Raw genomic sequence first — 17907 nt, 5'->3', positions numbered from 1 at the left:
TCATTCTGACCCTGGCGGTCTTTGACCGCCAGGGCGGAGGACCGCGGGAGCACCGCCGACAGGCCGGCGGTGCTCCAATGGGGATTCCGACCGCGGCGGTAAAGCCGCGGTCGGACCGGCACCACTGGCGGGCTCCCGCCAGTGTACCGCCGCCCCATTGAATCCTCCACGGCGGCGCAGCTTGCTGCACCGCCGCGGGGATTCCGACCCCCCCTACCGCCATCCAGATCCCGGCGGTCGGACCGCCGGGATCCGGATGGCGGTAGGGGGGGTCGCGGGGCCCCTGGGGGCCCCTGCAGTGCCCATGCCACTGGCATGGGCATTGCAGGGGCCCCCGTAAGAGGGCCCCTACATGTATTTCACTGTCTGCTGTGCAGACAGTGAAATACGCGACGGGTGCAACTGCACCCGTCGCACAGCTTCCACTCCGCCGGCTCGATTCCGAGCCGGCTTCATCGTGCAAGCCTCTTTCCCGCTGGGCTGGCTGGCGGTCTGAAGGCGACCGTCCGCCAGCCCAGCGGGAAAGTCAGAATGACCGCCGCGGTCTTTCGACCGCGTAACGGTAATCTGACGGCGGGACTTTGGCGGGCGGCCTCCGCCGCCCGCCAAGGTCAGAATGAGGGCCTAAGTCAGAAGGTAACTTTTTAACCGAGGCCTCCCGCGACCTGTAGCCGAGCAGGGCTCCATCGCGGTCGGCCTGAAAGTTTGACTTTGCCCCGGTCAAGGTGCAACCAGATGACCCGATTGGCGCTTTTTGTTTCTAAGCGCTAGAAAAGTAATAATTCTTTAAAAATTCATATCTCCGGTTCCGCTGAACCGATTTTAATCGTTTTTGTGTCATTTTAAAGATAAAAATATAAACTATTTTTATAAATTGGTTTTGGATTTTTAAACTGTTTCCTGTGTTTTATTTAATTACTGTTTTGTGATATTTGAATGCTTTACACTTTGTCTCCTAAGTTAAGCCTTGACGCTCGTTGCCAAGCTACCAAGGGTTGAGCTGGGATTAATTTACTGAGACCTAACTGTACCTAGGTGGAGGTTAGTGGCTTGTTGCTGGGTGTAGGTACCTACCTGCCCTACCAATAACCCATTTTCCAACAAACAGGAAGTAGTAATACCACCATCTTGGTTTAGGAAAAAGATCCTAGCTAAAAATAGAAAACATGCTCCAAAGGAAAAAGAAACAATGCATGCAGGGAAGAGAGGAAGTGAACAGCATGCTGGGAAAGAGAAAGGCAAGCGTAAGAACTAGTCATGTGCAGGCAGACGGCCTTTGGCAGTGTGACAGGTAAGTGGGTATGAGGAGGTGGGTTCCCAACGTCACCAGACAGGAGGGTCCAGACATCTCTACCCCACCCACAGAAGAGGCCCACAGTGATGACAGCAGCTCTGTCCAACTGGATCCAGATGAGCAGCCCGGACCATCGTGGGCCTCGGGACAGTCGGTTCCCAACACCCAGTCACAGGCCACCACAGACCTTCCACCCTCTGCTAACACCAGCACAGCACGCACCCAGCGGGCCCATACCTCCATACCCAGGACACGTCAATCAGCTGTGTGTCCACCACTACAGGGAACCCAGGATAACCCACCACCCCAACAACAACAGGGACCTGGGGGCAGTGGTAGTGGGTACATGGTCCAGGGGACGGAGGCACAGGAACACAGGGGAACTGGGAGGGCTGCTGTGCGACAGGGGGCGGACAGGCCTAGGGAACCCACTCTCCACGAGGCCCTCTCCTCCATCATGGGAGCCTACCACCACTCCCAGGAGACAATGGGAACGGTCCTGGCCAAGTTCAGGAGACCCAGCGCATGCAGGAGGAACAGTATATAGGCTTCAGGGAGGAACTCAGAACAATCAGCACCGCACTGGGCACCATCGTAGGGGTGCTGAAGGAGATACTTAACACCTGGAGGGACACCGTGGCACTCCAAGGGGCCCCTGACACTAGCATGGACGAAGAACTTCCCACCACCTCCGCTGGCGCTAGTGGACAGGAGGCACTGCCACAGGATCACCACACCAGCACCCCACCCCCTGCAGACGCAGAACCACCCCGCAAGCGGTCCCTGAGATCCAGGAACAGGACAGAGCATGATGCCAAGACCCCTGCCAAGAAATGAGACCACCCTGATTGTCATCCCACTGTCCCACTTTGTAACCCTGTCCATATTGGAACTGCGCCAGCTCCACTTCCTATGCCCATATGGGCAGTGCACCTGTGATACTAATTGACTGGACTCTGCCAGGGACATTCCTCCGCCATCACCCATCACCATTTTACCACCCTCCTCCAAGATTTAGCACTTCAATAAACACTCTTGAAGCACAAAACAATCTGGAGTCAGTCTTTGATTATGAAAATGTGTATTAGCAATGAAAGTCAAAAAATCAGTTCTCAAATGTAATGTCAACATACCTATGTCACACATCTCAAGTCCATGAGGAATCTAAGCAGATGACACACGTTGGTAACCACACCTGTGAAACCGTAATGGAAATGTACAACTCAGTTACCATATACTGGTTGAAATCGACAGACAGGATAGAGGTAGAAGTGTGAAAGTACTTGTGGTAGGCATGAATGTGTTCTCACCTGTGTGTCACTGGAAATATTGCTGGATAACTGAGTCCCTGTTGTCAATGTCTTCTTCCTCTGCTTCCTCCTCATTGGGAGTGGATGGACGGTGTTGTGGCAGCTGTGGAGCCTGTTCACAGGCTCCACAGCTGCCACAACACCGTCATCTGGACCATCCTGCTGCAGAAAAGGCACCTGTCGTCGCAAAGCCAGACTGTGAAGCATACAGCAGGCCACGATGATCTGGCACACCTTCCTTGGTGAGTAGAATAGGGAACCACCTGTCATATGGAGGCACCTGAACCTGGCCTTCAGGAGGCCGAAGGTGCGTTCGATCACCCTCCTAGTCCGCCCATGGGCCTCATTGTAGCGTTCCTTTGCCCTGGTCCTGGGATTCCTCACAGGGGGCAGTAGCCATGACAGGTTGGGGTAACCAGAGTCCCCTAATAGCCACACTGGTGCCTCTGGAGTGGACCCATCACATAAGGGATGCTGCTATTCCGCAAGATGTAGGCGTCATGCACTGAGCCAGGGAACATAGCATTTACCTGGGAGATGTACTGGTCTGCCAAACATACCATCTGTACATTCATCGAATGATAACTCTACCGGTTCCTGTACACCTGTTCACTCCTTTGGGGGGGGACCAGAGCTACATGGGTCCCATCAATGGCACCTATGATGTTAGGGATATGTCCAAGGGCATAGAAGTCACCTTTCACTGTAGCCAAATCCTCCACCTGAGGGAAAACGATGTAGCTCCGCATGTGTTTCAGAAGGGCAGACAACACTCTGGACAACACGTTGGAAAACATAGGCTGGGACATCTCTGATGCCATGGCCACAGTTGTTTGAAATGACCCACTTGCAAGGAAATGGAGCACTGATAGCACCTGCACTTGAGGGGGGATCCCTGTGGGATTGTAGATTGCTGACATCAGGTCAGGCTCCAACTGGGTACACAGTTCCTGGATTGTGGCACGGTCAAACCTGTAGGTGATGATTAAATGTCGCTCCTCCATTGTCAACAGGTCCACCAGCGGTCGGTACACCGGAGGATTCCGCCATCTCCTCACATATCCCAGCAGACATAGGGAGCACGTTGTATGGGCTATGCCTGAGTGTAGAGGGCTGGTTGTAAGAAGGAAGGGGCCACAGTTCTGCGTGCATTAAGGACTGTGAATGCATGTGCCACATGGCAAGGCTAGGGATTCGGGCCACTCACTTCGACGGTGCAGTTGCTAATGACTTCTCTTCTTCCCCTGTACATTTCATGTAGGTCAGCGCCCACCAGAAGAAGGATATTTGGCGTGCCATCGCCAAGGACGTCCGGACCCTGGGGGTCCACCACAGACGGAGCACCCACTGCTGTAAAAGATGGGAGGACATTCGCCGCTGGAGCAAGAAGACGGCAGAGGCTCAGCTGGGGATGGCCTCCCAACGTGGGAGGGGTGCCCGTCGCACCATGACCCCCCTGATGTACCGGATCCTGGCGGTGGCCTACCCTGAGTTGGATGGGCACTTGAGGGCATCACAGCAGACACAAGGGGTGAGTACAACATTATTCTGCGGACTTTGCGCGCAGTGAAGGTGTCTGGGTGGGGGAGGAGAGCTGTGAGTTCCCCTAGGCCAGGGCGAGTTCCGTAGGCTAGGCCCCTCCGTAATGCAGGCCATGTGGCACTCCACCCCACCTCTGTCGAGTGTCAAGTAAAGGTGTACATGCCCCTGTGTCATCTATGTGTGCAGATGTCCACCATAGCCATGTAGGCCATATCCCAGGTACTGCATCTGTAGAGCCCAACAGCGCAGCATAGTGCAGGGGGCTGCTGTGTCTGTATTGTCCGCCAACGGTAGCGGTAAGCCATGCACTCAACCTGTCTTTCTTCTGTCGTCCCCCCCCTTTTTGTGGTCTCCCTGTTCTTATGTGCATCAGCATCATCAGGCGGAGGTACAGTAGCACCGGAGCACGAGGGAGCTGCATCCCACATGGCCATGGAGGCCCACACCACGGACTCGGAATACACCAGTGGGACGGAGGGTGAGGGGAGCTTCACGGCGGTCACAGGATCTGCAACCAGTGACACAGACTCGTCCTCCGATAGAAGCTCCCTTGTGGTGGTGGCAAAATCTGTGCCCCCCACTTCTACAGGTACAGCCGCCACCCCACTACCAGCACCGCCCTCCCAGCAGCCCCTCAGCCTTCGCTCCGTGCCCGCTCACCCAGGAGGGTGGGCATCACCTTCGCCCCAGGCACCTCAGCCCCTGCCCCTGTCACCTCTGCTGCCCTCAGTGAGGAGGCCATTGACCTCCTCAGGTCACTCACTGTTGGGCAGTCTACCATTTTGAATGCCATCCAGGGTGTAGAAAGGGAGTTGCAACACACAAATGCATTCCTGGAGGGCATTCATTCTGGTCAGGCTGCCCTTCATCGAACCCTGCAAATTCTGGCCTCAGCACTGATGGCAGCCATTGTCCCTGTCTCTAGCCTCCCCCATCCAACTTCCTCCACCCAGACCCAATCCCCTGTACCCCAGCGTATCCCAAGCACACCATCAGACCAGCATGCACACACGTCAACACACAAGGGAAGCTCAGGCAAACATAAGCACCACACATCCCACAGGCACTCACGCAAGCATCACACACATACAGACACAGCAACATCCACTACCTCCACTGTGTCCCCCTCCTCGTCGTCTCCCTCCCAGTCTCGTCTACACTCTCACCTGCATGCACTACCACTGCAGCCACTAGGTCCCGCACCAGCACACCCACCACCACACCCCGCTCACCTGCACTCACCACCCCCACTACCATTTACACGTCCCCTGTGTCCTCTCCCAGTGTGTCTGTGACGTCCCCTCCGAAAGTACACAAACGCAGGCACACACCCACCCAACAGCCATCCACCTCACGACTGCCTCCAGCGCATGCACCTGCACCCAAAGCCACAAAAGTTACACCTCATACAACCACCTCCTCTTCCTCCACTCCCAGACCCCCTCCAGCTACCCGTCCCAGTGTTCCTAAGAAACTTTTCCTGACCAAACTTGACCTCTTTCCCACCCCCCCTCGTATTCATAGGTCCCGTACTAGCACCTCAGCCAAAAAATCTCCGGGACCAGTGGTGCCTGTTGTTAGAGGTATGTGGAGTGCACCGGGCACCAGGGCAGCCAGTGTGACACGGAGCCACAGCACAGCCAGTCCTCCCCCTGTGATGCACCAGAAGTTGGACAGTGCCCAGCGGGAATGGGGGAAGACTCCAGTCATCAAAGCCGCTCACAAGGGTCCCGCGGGGAGTGTCCACTCAGCCTTGACTCCTCCTAAGGTGGGGAAGGGGCAGAAGAAATCGCCAAAGTCTGGGAGGAGCAGCACAGCGGAGAAGACCGCCATCATCCCTGCTGCCCAGGAGGCCACCACCAGCCCCATTGTCAGTGGCCAGGAGGCCACCGCCAGAGTCAGTGCCCAGGAGGGCAGCCCCATCGTCACTGGCCAGGAGGCCACCGCCAGAGTCAGTGCCCAGGAGGGCAGCCCCATCGTCAGTGGCCAGGAGGCCACCGCCAGAATCAGTGCCCAGGAGGGCAGCCCCATCGTCACTGGCCTGGAGGCCACCGCCAGCCACAGCCCAGCTGCCCAGGAGGGCCCCGGCAGCCACAGCCCAGCTGCACAATGAAGGACCGCCAGCCCCAGCCCAGCTGGGCAATGAAGGACTGCCGTGGCAAGCAACACTGAACAGGTCAGAAACTGCCAACTCAAGCACCGCTGAACAGGGCAAAGACCGCCATGGCAAGCACCGCTGAACAGGGCAAAGACCGTCATCGCAAGCACCGCTGAACAGGGCAAAGACCGCTGAACAGGTCAGAAACTGCAAACTCAAGCACCGCTGAACAGGGCAAAGACCGCCATGGCAAGCACCGCTGAACAGGGCAAGCACCGCTGAACAGGGCAAGCACCGCTGAACAGGGCAAGGACCGCCAACTCAAGCACCGCTAGCCCATGAGCGGCAGGGGCAGTGACACAACTGGGACTGTCACGGGGAGAGTGATGCACTCGGCACCAGTCCCCCTCCAGAACCAGTTGAGTGATGCATCCACTTCGTCTGTCCTTAACAGGATAAAGCACTCTGGGCACCAGTCCCCCTCCAGAACCAGAGCAGACATGCATCCACTCCGTCTGTCCTTAACAGGATGAAGCACTATGGGCACTAGTCCCCCTCCAGAACCAGTGGAGACATGCATCCACTCCATCTGTCCTTCACAGGATGAAGCACTCTGGGCACCAGTCCCCCTCCAGAACCAGTGGAGACATGCATCCACTCCGTCTGTCCTTCACAGGATGAAGCACTCTGGGCACCAGTCCCCCTCCAAAACCAGTGGAGACTGATATCCACTTGAGAGACTGTAGCTTTGCACTCCCCAGGATGGTACAGTGGGCAACCCACCCACTGTAGAGACTTGAGAGACTGTGGCTTTGCACTCCCCAGGATGGTACAGCGGGCAAACCACCCACTGTAGAGACTTGAGAGACTGTGGCTTTGCACTCCCCAGGATGGTACATTGGGCAAACCACCCACTGTAGAGACTTGAGAGACTGTGGCTTTGCACTCCCCAGGATGGTACAGTGGGCAACCCACCCACTGTAGAGACTTGAGAGACTGTGGCTTTGCACTCCCCAGGATACATCTATGGGCATGGAGCCCCGTTGTGGATCTGGCGTGGTGCACTCTTCCGGCTCAGGTGCACCCCCTACCATTCCCCCTGAGGTGCCTGTTGTATTTCTATCTGATGCCCCGGCAGTGTTCTCTATAATCGTGATGTATATTTTGTTGAATGTGTAATTATATCTGTATATATTTGCTTCCTGTATTTTGATATATTACAATGGTTGAACTCATTTCCTTTTGTGTTTGCATTCTTCCGGGGGGGTTGGGGGTTGTTACTGTAATGTTTGGATATGCATTGGTGTGTGTGTTGTAGTGGGTTAGGGTCGGGTGGGGTTGGGGGTGCTGGTGTTGCGTGTGTGTGTCCCTGACTTTTGCCTCCCCCTCCCCTATGTCGTAGGTGCAGTACTCACCGTTGTCTTCGTCGCCGGCGTTGATGATGGTCGTATAGGAGCAGGAAGACTATCGCAGGAAGAATTTGGAGTTCCGGTTCCATGGCGTCCTGATTCCTTGTGGAGTGTGTAGAGGTGAGCGTTTCCCCTTTGAAATGGCTGTTTCCGCCGTGTTTTTATCCGCTGTGAATCCGCCCCGGAAAAGGTGGCGGATTGGTAGGTTGTGATACTGTGGGCGGTACATTGTCTCCTGCCTGCCTGTTGGCGGTGACCGCCGCACTGTTGTCTGTACCGCCGTGGCGGTCGGAGTGTTAAAGTGGCTGTCTTTGTTGGCGGTTCCCCCACGTCGTAATTCCCAATTTTTTACCGCCGGCCTGTTGGCGGTCTTACCGCCGCTTTAACACCGTCCGCTAGGGTTGTAATGACCACGTTTATCACTGTTGACTAGTGCTAAAGTGCAGGTACTCTCCCATCTAAAGTTGGTATGATTGGCTTGTACCTAATTGGCATATTTAACTTACTTATAAGTCCCTTGTACAGTGGTATCTCTATACCCAGGGCCTGTAAATTAAATACTACTAGTGGGCCTGCAGCGCTGCTTGCACCACCCACTGAAGTAGACTTTCAAACCTGTCTCAGGCCTGCTAGCACAGGGCCTGTGTGTGCAGTTTTCTGTCAGAGGGACCTGGCACCTAAATTTACTTGCCAGACCCAGAACTCTCCTTTTACTACAGTCACCCCTAAGGTATGCCCTAGTTAGCCCTATGGGTAGGGTGCCATGTATGTAGAAGGCAGGACATGTGCCAGATTGCGTTGCCTGTCCTGGAAGTGACAAACAGCCTAACTTGGTGTCTCACTGCTGTGAGTGCTGCCTTCTCATAGGATTGCATTCAAAATGCCCTGCCTTATATGTAAGGGGTATTGTCTGATTTATGAGGGGTAGCGTAGGCGTGTTTGGTATGGTTGTGATGGTGATAATAAATGCTGCTGATTGTGGTAGGTGTATTTTATATTACTATGACAGAAGTGCCACTTCTAGAAAGTGTGCATTTATCTGTGCTTATGGCTATGGCGTTTTGCAGCTTAACTGGGCAGAGTGACAGTTGGGGCTTTATGCATACTTTTCAGACTGCCTGTACACAGGGAGGGTGGAGGTGTCACAGAGGTGCATCTGCATACTGAATAGTCTTCCTGGGCTGAGAGGAGTGAGAGGCGTGCTCATCTACATTTGTAAAGGCTGTGCTCTGGCCTCACACAATAGGGTTGTTTACCCCCCACTGATGGTTGGAGCCTGTGCTGAAGGAGAGAGGGGGCACTCCCAGAACCAGTTGTAACTGGCTGGAACCTCCTCTCCCTACCATTGCAAAACATTGTAAGGACTGAGTATAACTACAAGGGAATTTTCCCCACAATTTGGAGACACTTTGAATCACCTTGAACTGGACACAGAAATGCTGGAAGGAGTCACCAGGAACCATCATGGACTACTGCTGCTGTGCTGACCTGTGACCTGCTTGGTCACTGTAAAGGACTTGCCACTTGGTGCACCCCCTTTTGTGCTGGCCTGTTGTTGGGCCCCTCCACCTGTGAGCCCTTTTCCTGGACTGTTGTCCCCCAGGGGTAGGGTGCTGTGGCCCCTGATCTCTGCATCCACCTTTTTTGTTGATGCATTAAGCGCTTGGGAACAGACTCCTTGGGGGATTTCTTCTTCAGTGCTTGAATGCACTTCCCCTTTATAGTGTTTGGTGCTCTACCAAACATTTATTTATTGTGGCATAAAGAAATCACCGCCGTGACACGGGCTGCGTGGTTTCCAGCGCTGGAGTAACGCTGTCTGTTGTGCCCCTGGGGCACCAGAAGATTCAGCCGAGCCAGAAATTGAAGCGAGTGCGCTCCTGTCGTGCACCCGGGGTGAAGCGTGCTCTGTGGAGTGCCCCCGGGGCACAGGCAAGCTCCTCCGTTGGTGCCTGCCCTTTTCGCCCGCCGAGTGCTGTAGGAGCCAGTGGGCAGGAAAGGAAGCCTCATTGGAGGCTCCCTCGCCCCACCATGCCCCTTTTGAATACTTCTGCTGGGCATGGGGGAAGGCTCCCCCTGCTTCTCCGACACAACAGACTTGCTTGTGAAGACCGCGCGTGGAGTAGGAACCCCGCTGGAGGTACCCCGCGCCGTCAGCTTCCTTGTGTGGCCTACAACGGAGGGCCAGTACAGGAGATTGCGGGTCCCTGGAGGGGCCCATTACAAAGTCGGAGGGGGTTCGTGGCGCTCCCCTCCCCCTACATTATCCAGAGGATGTGGCCCCCTCGTGAGGGCCGGTTGAGGCCCAGAGGGCCCCTAGTGATCAGGGGTCCCCGGAGGGGCCCGTCCACAATAGAGAGGAAGTGCGTGTAGCCCTCCTCTGGCCAAATGATAAGAGAGGCCCCCGTTTTGCGCAGAGGAGCCCCGTGGGCCCCATTTTTCATCTCTTGGACACTAGAGGTGCCTCATCAGACAAGCAGGTATTTCCAAAAGGAACAATATAGCTAATTTAAGTTCTGTCTACAGATTTGAATATATATATTGCCTACCTGTGTTTGATGTATTGATATTTGTATGAACATGTTCCTGTTATCCTCTGGGATAGGCCTGACTGCTCGTGCCAAGCTACCAACGGGGAGAGCAGGGGTTATCTTGGACGTGTAACTCCCACGCCCTGACTAGAGTGGGTAGGTTCTGCCCGGCTGAGGTACATACCCTAGCCACCCAGAAACCCCATTTCTAACATATACTGACCATATATTCCACACTGACTGTAGAATATGTAGAAGTCCCCTCATTCACGCTGCTTTGTACTGAAAGGATGAGCAGAACCACGCGGCTGTGGTCTTTAAAGAAACTCATAAAGGATCTTCACTAAAACACTGATGTAGAAAACGCTGATGTTATTTAACATTGTTTTTTATAATGAGAAGCCCCACAAACAGCCTTACAGGACCATTACCTTCACTGAGCTTTTCAGTTATTTCTTTTTCTAAAGTTTTCTGTTTGCCCCACATTTATTTTTCCTTTTTGTAGTTCTGTCTCAATTCAGTCCTCCTTTGCCTGCTTCCAACAAATATTTCAATAGGATCTACGTTTTTTATATATATGTATTCATTAACCCTGTTGTATTACAACTTCAAGGGCCCAATGACGAGATCTGCAGGACTCCTTCACCGGCACTCTTGCACCTGAAATAAGCTATATCGCAAGCATCAGTACTTTGAAAATATAAGAATACTAGGACTTAATGAGCATTTATCTTGGAAATGGGAAATAAGCGTGTTTCTTTATTGATTCCTGCTTTTGCTTTCTTTTACCTGACCTTATTTCACCTGGACATTAGGAAATGTTCTAGCAGGTGAAATTAAGGCTTGAAAAAATCGTGAATCATGCATATATTGCAAAGACCACATCAGGAAAAGGGACACAGTGAATGAAGGCCTTTGTATTTTATAACTATGGCTGAGTTTTGTTTTTAAATGCAACATTGACCTACTAGTGGAGATGAGTAGTGGCGAATGAATGAATAACTATTTAAAAACCCCACAACTTTGCAATTCATCCTCGTGATTAGAGATGAAGCACACAGAGGAGAGAAGGCTAGATATGCACTGTATAGAGACATGTTTTGAGCTGATTGCTAAAGATACTGATTTTGTATCAAATGTAGAGGAACAGGAAACATTTTTCACAGTTTAGCAGTGACCACCAGAATGGACCTTCCAACTATGAGCATTCCAATATCCAGGAACCGTTAAAGAGGCTCTATAGGAGGAGTACGATAACCCCTGTAGTGACAAGAATGACAGGATCAATGGAGCGGAGACATAGAAGTCGTCATGATTGCACAAAAGGAACAAGCATTTGCAATGCAACTGGTCTCGCTATTGCTCGAGCTAGAGCTATTAGCATTGTAAATTCCTAACTAGGCTTTTCTTGCCACATAAATTGAAAATGAAAAGTAAAACAGTTGAGCAGATTCAAAGTGCCATAGCCGCCATGAGCATGAGCCTGAAGGAGACACGCAAAAGTAAAAAGAAGTTTGCTCACAGTCAAACATATCAGCAAACGTGCAATTATCCATGGAACAGGGTCAGTGTCCAAGGTGGTAACAAAACCGCCCCAAGGAGGAACAACGTAAAACATTTACCATGATAACAAAGGAATTTTCAAGGCAAGTCCATGAACGAGGGATAGTGATAGGCGTGCGGTGAGCATGATTAAAAGCTGACAAACAGATTAGAAAAGGTAAAAGCACTTGCGCGCTCGACCTAATGAATGAGCACATCCAGCGCTAGCCTCATCATTTTGCTTTTTTCCTAACACATTGATAAAGCCAATAGATCTCACCTATGCGAGACCTATGGGCTTTGTCAATCTTTTTTGCCATGTTGTACAGCTGTACGGCCGCTGTGCAGCATGGTTCAAAATAAAATAAAATTAAAAAGCGGTATGATGGAGCAAGCGTTGACCGCGCCATAGCACTTTTTTTTTACTTTCATACATGTTGCATAGCAGCCACGCTGCTGTACATACTGCTATTACATGAGCGGCAGCGATTTGTGTCTGAAGAATCATGCGTGGCCACTTATTGTAAATCTAAGTAATGCAGTCATGCACTAGCTGAAATGACATGCTCTGATGTTGTCATTTCTGTTGCATTCATCAGATAAAGTCCTGATTTGCAGGATTAACAGACAGATAAGGATGGAACAATAGACACCCCAGTTAATAGACTGACACACAGCATGCTGCTTTAGAGGTCATGGTTTCAAAACCTAAAAGGAACATTTGGGCAGGATTGAATTTAGTCACTGAAGAAAGGATTTGTCACTTTTTAGTACAGAATTGCTAGGAATTTGAAAAATGAAAAGTTTATATTCTCTGAAGAATCAACAATTCTACTCCTCAGCACATTCAAAAGCACGCTGCTTGTCTGAGAACATTCTACATTGTGGTGAACCATAGTGGTAATCCTCAAAGTTAGGTGGTCATTACAATCCTGGTGGTCAGTGTTAAAGCGGCGGTAACACCGCCAACAGGCCGGCGGTAAAAAATTAGCAATTACGACCGTGGCATAAACCGCCAACATAGACAGCCACTTTAACACTCCGACTGCCATGTGTAGTGCTTTCCTCTTATTTAGTTTCTAAGCACTAACATAACACAACAGAAATGCACTTGTGAGGTCAAAGAAGACTTTTATTGTTATTTTATTCTTCCCCAACCACAATGTTTATGAATGAATGACGAATTAGTAGCTTTCAAGTCCGCGTTAATCAAACAAAATATATCAGTTTGCAATATACACAGCAGGTTATATTTATAAGATATTGAATGCAAAGCAAAACAAATACTTCACCGTGTAGGAACTATTTACAGCTACATCTTTCTAAGGTCTGCAAGCTGATGACCCCTGTCAGCCGCGAGAAAGAGTGATTCATCTACCCACACGGGATTGCTGGCAGCCTGCGCCAAGCTCCAGCACGAGGTCCGGCAGATTCGAATCTGACTCTCTGCAGCCTGTTACATTCGTTACAAAGGTGTGCCCCCTCCTCTCAGACCTGGGAAACTGAGCAAGCCTTTTGGAGACTGGCCAGGTCTCCAAGACTACTCCTGTTCCCAAGCTCAAGGGAAGAGAAACGACGCCCATGTACTCTCTCTTATCAGGTCTAGTCTACTGTGAGAGCAAAACATCTTGGTTCTCTGGTGCAAAAACACAGCTTGGAAAAATACAGAACTCCACGTTAAAGGCAATGGGCAGCTAACCTAAATATCAAATGCAATGTCATGTTAAAGGCAATAGGCAGCTAACCTAAACATCAAATGCAATGTCTAGTGTCATGTCAAAGCCAATAGGCATCTAAGCTGAATACAAAATGCAATATATAATATCATGTCAAAGTCAATAGGCAGCGGAGCTGAATACAAAATGTAATATATGATATCATGTCAAAGTCAATAGGCAGCGGAGCTGAATGTAATATATGATATCATGTCAAAGCCAATAGGCAGCTGAGCTGAATATAAAATGCAATGTATAATATCATGTCAAAGCCAATAGGCATCTAGACTGGATACAGCATGTCAAAGCCAATAGGCAGAATACAGAATGTAATGGCTAATGCAATGTCAAAGCCCATAGGCGGCTCAACTGAATACAGAAAGTAATGGCTAATGCCATGTCAAAGCCAAAAGGCACAATACAGAATGTAATGACTAATGCAATGTCAAAGCCCATAGACGGCTAAACTGAATACAGAAAGTAATGGCTAATGCCATGTCAAAGCCAATAGGCGGCTCAACTGAACAAAACATACCATGTGCTACTGGTGAACATTGAGCAACTAATATGCGCAGTGGTGAAACACAAAGTCATTGGTCAAAACAAACTTTATCAAATGGCAGGACATTCCGCCCTTTGACCAATGAATTTTTTGTTTCACATATCTCATATTTCAAAAAAACAAAAAAACATTATCAGCAAATCAAATTTCAATGATCAAAGCAATCCCTGTAAAGCAATAGAAGTGAATTAACACATTGATCTCATAACCTTTCACATCAGATACATCTACATAGAAAAGACTGGGCAATTTTTTTTTTTTTTTTTTTTTCTGAATGAGTCTCTAATTCAACAGTGTTAGCAATTTGATGTGGCATGAGTTCTGCTCATGTAAAGGTGCACGGTCCACCTGAAAGGTTTGCTGGAAGATAAGCAAAAGTCAGAGTTCCATACGAGAGGGAAAAAAAAAAAAAAACACAGCAAACAAGTTGAACTTGAACTGAAGGCGCAGTTTGCGCAAAATGGATCCATGGTGCTGGCACTTTACTCAGCCAGGTTCAGGTTGGGGGTTCGGTCCCTTCCCCGACCCCACACGCACACACCGGAAGGGGGACCACACAGCGCACTCAGGGACAGTGGCGAAACGTGGTCGGATCTGCAAAAGAAACAAGTATGACTTTTCTTGCAAATAACATTTTTCATTTAAACTGCACCCTTCCTCTTTCTTTCCCTGTTTTATAATCAGCAGGACGTTGTTGGGGCCCTTTGTTATATTCTCTGCAGGTTCTGGAGGGTCACTTGGGGCGTCAGCCCACACATCAGCACTGAGGTTTTTATCTGCTGCACCACAGCTTCCCTTTTCTTGCACTGTCAGAAGGGCTGGGGCAGACTCCTTCTTTACCAAACCTCCATTCACTGCATTTTTGTCAAGTTGAGCCATTCTGTCTCCAATTTGTATGAATGAATCAGATTCTTTTCTAGGTATCAGCATAATTTCGATTTTTCCTTGGTAATTTGCAGCAATCACTTTCCCTAAAACCTGATCAATTTGCCATTTCTGTTCTGGTAACTTTCCTCTCCCCAACTGCTCTGTGACTGCTTGCATGACAGATTGCTTTTGTGCGTGCTGCACAGTTTTTATCAAATCTAGGGGAATGTGCATCTCTCTCATCTCTGCCCACCTGTAAGTGGCCTTTTCACATTTCTGGGGCACCCACATAGCCATCCCCACTAAGGCAGAATTCTGGGTGAACACTTCTCTCTCTGCATTTTTCTCATTAACATCTGCAAGGTAATTGAACCAGTTAGGTGCTAAAACATTATCAAAGAACCAAAAATCAGCATAAAAATTACACATCTCACGTAGCTCTTGCTTTAAAATCTGACACACATTATACAACGCTGTTCCTTCTACGGTGCCAGAAAACAACATTTCAGTCAATGAATCATTAGTAAAACAAACATGCTTTTTATCTTCAGTGGACACGAATTCAAATGGTGCACACAATTTCATTGGTAATTCTTTTATCTGTGGTACTCTAGCCCTGTCTTGCAAGTACCAGATCCATTGTATGATTCTAGCTAGGGGCAGTATTTTCTTCCCTTGTTCTTGAATTACATGTACATCAGTTTTTCCTTCTTGCACTGCGCAGAAACCTAAAGTCTGCATTATTTCATTTGCCAAATCACAAGCGCGCAGCTGCATATTATTTTTCACAGTGACCATGTACAAAAGTGTTAGGATTTCTCTCAAATGAGGGCTATTCTTTTTCCAAAAATCAAACAAGCTAATGAAACTCGGGGTGTCTTGCTCTAAAATCCTTCGTTTTACTTGTGCATTTTGCAACGTAAACTCAGTGCAGCTCGGAGCTGTCTTAACCCCCTCATTACTGGAATGGGACAAGAAAGATTCTTCAAAAACAGCCTTTTTATAACTTTCAGTCGGGCTAATTTGCTCACGTAAATTCCTATTTTCATGTTCCAACTTCCTACATTTCTCCTGCATTTCTCTGTAAGCAGATAAAGGTATCCAGACCTTTCTGTCATCATTACTTCCAAAACACACGTTTTCTACATATATACAACAGGAATTATTTCTCAAAACATTATCAGGCCTTTTAGCTACACATGCATTTTCTTCTGTAATTCCCCAAACAGAAAACAATTCACAGTTTTTCTTAGCACCATCAGGCAGTTCATCAACACATGTATTCTCAGACATGGTCTGCCGTGCTACTGTGATTCTCCAAACAGAAAACAATTTCTGTAATTCTCCAAACAACAAAAAACAATTACACTTTTAAAGTGTGCACTTAGAAATCTACTAACTCGTCAAACCCCTTTAATCACCTCTTAATGACCGACCCCACGACTCCAGGTACCAATTGTAGTGCTTTCCTCTTATTTAGTTTCTAAGCACTAACATAACACAACAGAAATGCACTTGTGAGGTCAAAGAAGACTTTTATTGTTATTTTATTCTTCCCCAACCACAATGTTTATGAATGAATGACGAATTAGTAGCTTTCAAGTCCGCGTTAATCAAACAAAATATATCAGTTTGCAATATACACAGCAGGTTATATTTATAAGATATTGAATGCAAAGCAAAACAAATACTTCACCGTGTAGGAACTATTTACAGCTACATCTTTCTAAGGTCTGCAAGCTGATGACCCCTGTCAGCCGCGAGAAAGAGTGATTCATCTACCCACACGGGATTGCTGGCAGCCTGCGCCAAGCTCCAGCACGAGGTCCGGCAGATTCGAATCTGACTCTCTGCAGCCTGTTACATTCGTTACAAAGGTGTGCCCCCTCCTCTCAGACCTGGGAAACTGAGCAAGCCTTTTGGAGACTGGCCAGGTCTCCAAGACTACTCCTGTTCCCAAGCTCAAGGGAAGAGAAACGACGCCCATGTACTCTCTCTTATCAGGTCTAGTCTACTGTGAGAGCAAAACATCTTGGTTCTCTGGTGCAAAAACACAGCTTGGAAAAATACAGAACTCCACGTTAAAGGCAATGGGCAGCTAACCTAAATATCAAATGCAATGTCATGTTAAAGGCAATAGGCAGCTAACCTAAATATCAAATGCAATGTCTAGTGTCATGTCAAAGCCAATAGGCATCTAAGCTGAATACAAAATGCAATATATAATATCATGTCAAAGTCAATAGGCAGCGGAGCTGAATACAAAATGTAATATATGATATCATGTCAAAGTCAATAGGCAGCGGAGCTGAATGTAATATATGATATCATGTCAAAGCCAATAGGCAGCTGAGCTGAATATAAAATGCAATGTATAATATCATGTCAAAGCCAATAGGCATCTAGACTGGATACAGCATGTCAAAGCCAATAGGCAGAATACAGAATGTAATGGCTAATGCAATGTCAAAGCCCATAGGCGGCTCAACTGAATACAGAAAGTAATGGCTAATGCCATGTCAAAGCCAAAAGGCACAATACAGAATGTAATGACTAATGCAATGTCAAAGCCCATAGACGGCTAAACTGAATACAGAAAGTAATGGCTAATGCCATGTCAAAGCCAATAGGCGGCTCAACTGAACAAAACATACCATGTGCTACTGGTGAACATTGAGCAACTAATATGCGCAGTGGTGAAACACAAAGTCATTGGTCAAAACAAACTTTATCAAATGGCAGGACACCATGGCGGTACAAACAAACAGCGCGGCGGTCATCGCCAACAGACAGGCGGAGGACAAAGTACTGCCCACAGTATCACAACAGGCCAATCCACCACCTTTTCCGGGGCGGATTCACCGTGGATAAAAACACAGCAGAAACAGGATTCCGTAGGGAAAACACTCAACTCTACACACCCCATGAGGAACTAGGAAACCATGGAGCCAGAACTCCAAATTTTCCCTGCGATAGTCTTTCTGCTCCTCTACCAGGAGCACGAATGCCGGCTCCAAAGACCACGGTGAGTACTGCA

The 17907-nt window shown here is 49.1% G+C and overlaps 1 long non-coding RNA gene across 2 annotated transcripts; it reads right to left on the bottom strand.

Moving 5' to 3' along the window:
• Positions 1 to 12837: 12837 nt before the first annotated feature.
• LOC138287769 (uncharacterized) lies at positions 12838 to 17591 on the bottom strand. 2 transcript variants are annotated; one of them, XR_011202274.1, is made up of 3 exons: positions 16567 to 17591; positions 15124 to 15226; positions 12838 to 14597 (listed from the first exon to the last, which is right to left on the bottom strand). It is a non-coding gene; the product is annotated as an uncharacterized lncRNA (long non-coding RNA). The 2 variants fall into 2 exon arrangements; XR_011202273.1 differs by lacking the exon at positions 15124 to 15226.
• Between the last annotated feature and the right edge of the window lie 316 nt (positions 17592 to 17907).

This window comes from Pleurodeles waltl, chromosome 4_1 (assembly GCF_031143425.1).
Source record: "Pleurodeles waltl isolate 20211129_DDA chromosome 4_1, aPleWal1.hap1.20221129, whole genome shotgun sequence".
Taxonomy (NCBI): Eukaryota; Metazoa; Chordata; class Amphibia; order Caudata; family Salamandridae; genus Pleurodeles; species Pleurodeles waltl.
This window is presented reverse-complemented; position numbering and strand designations above follow the sequence as displayed.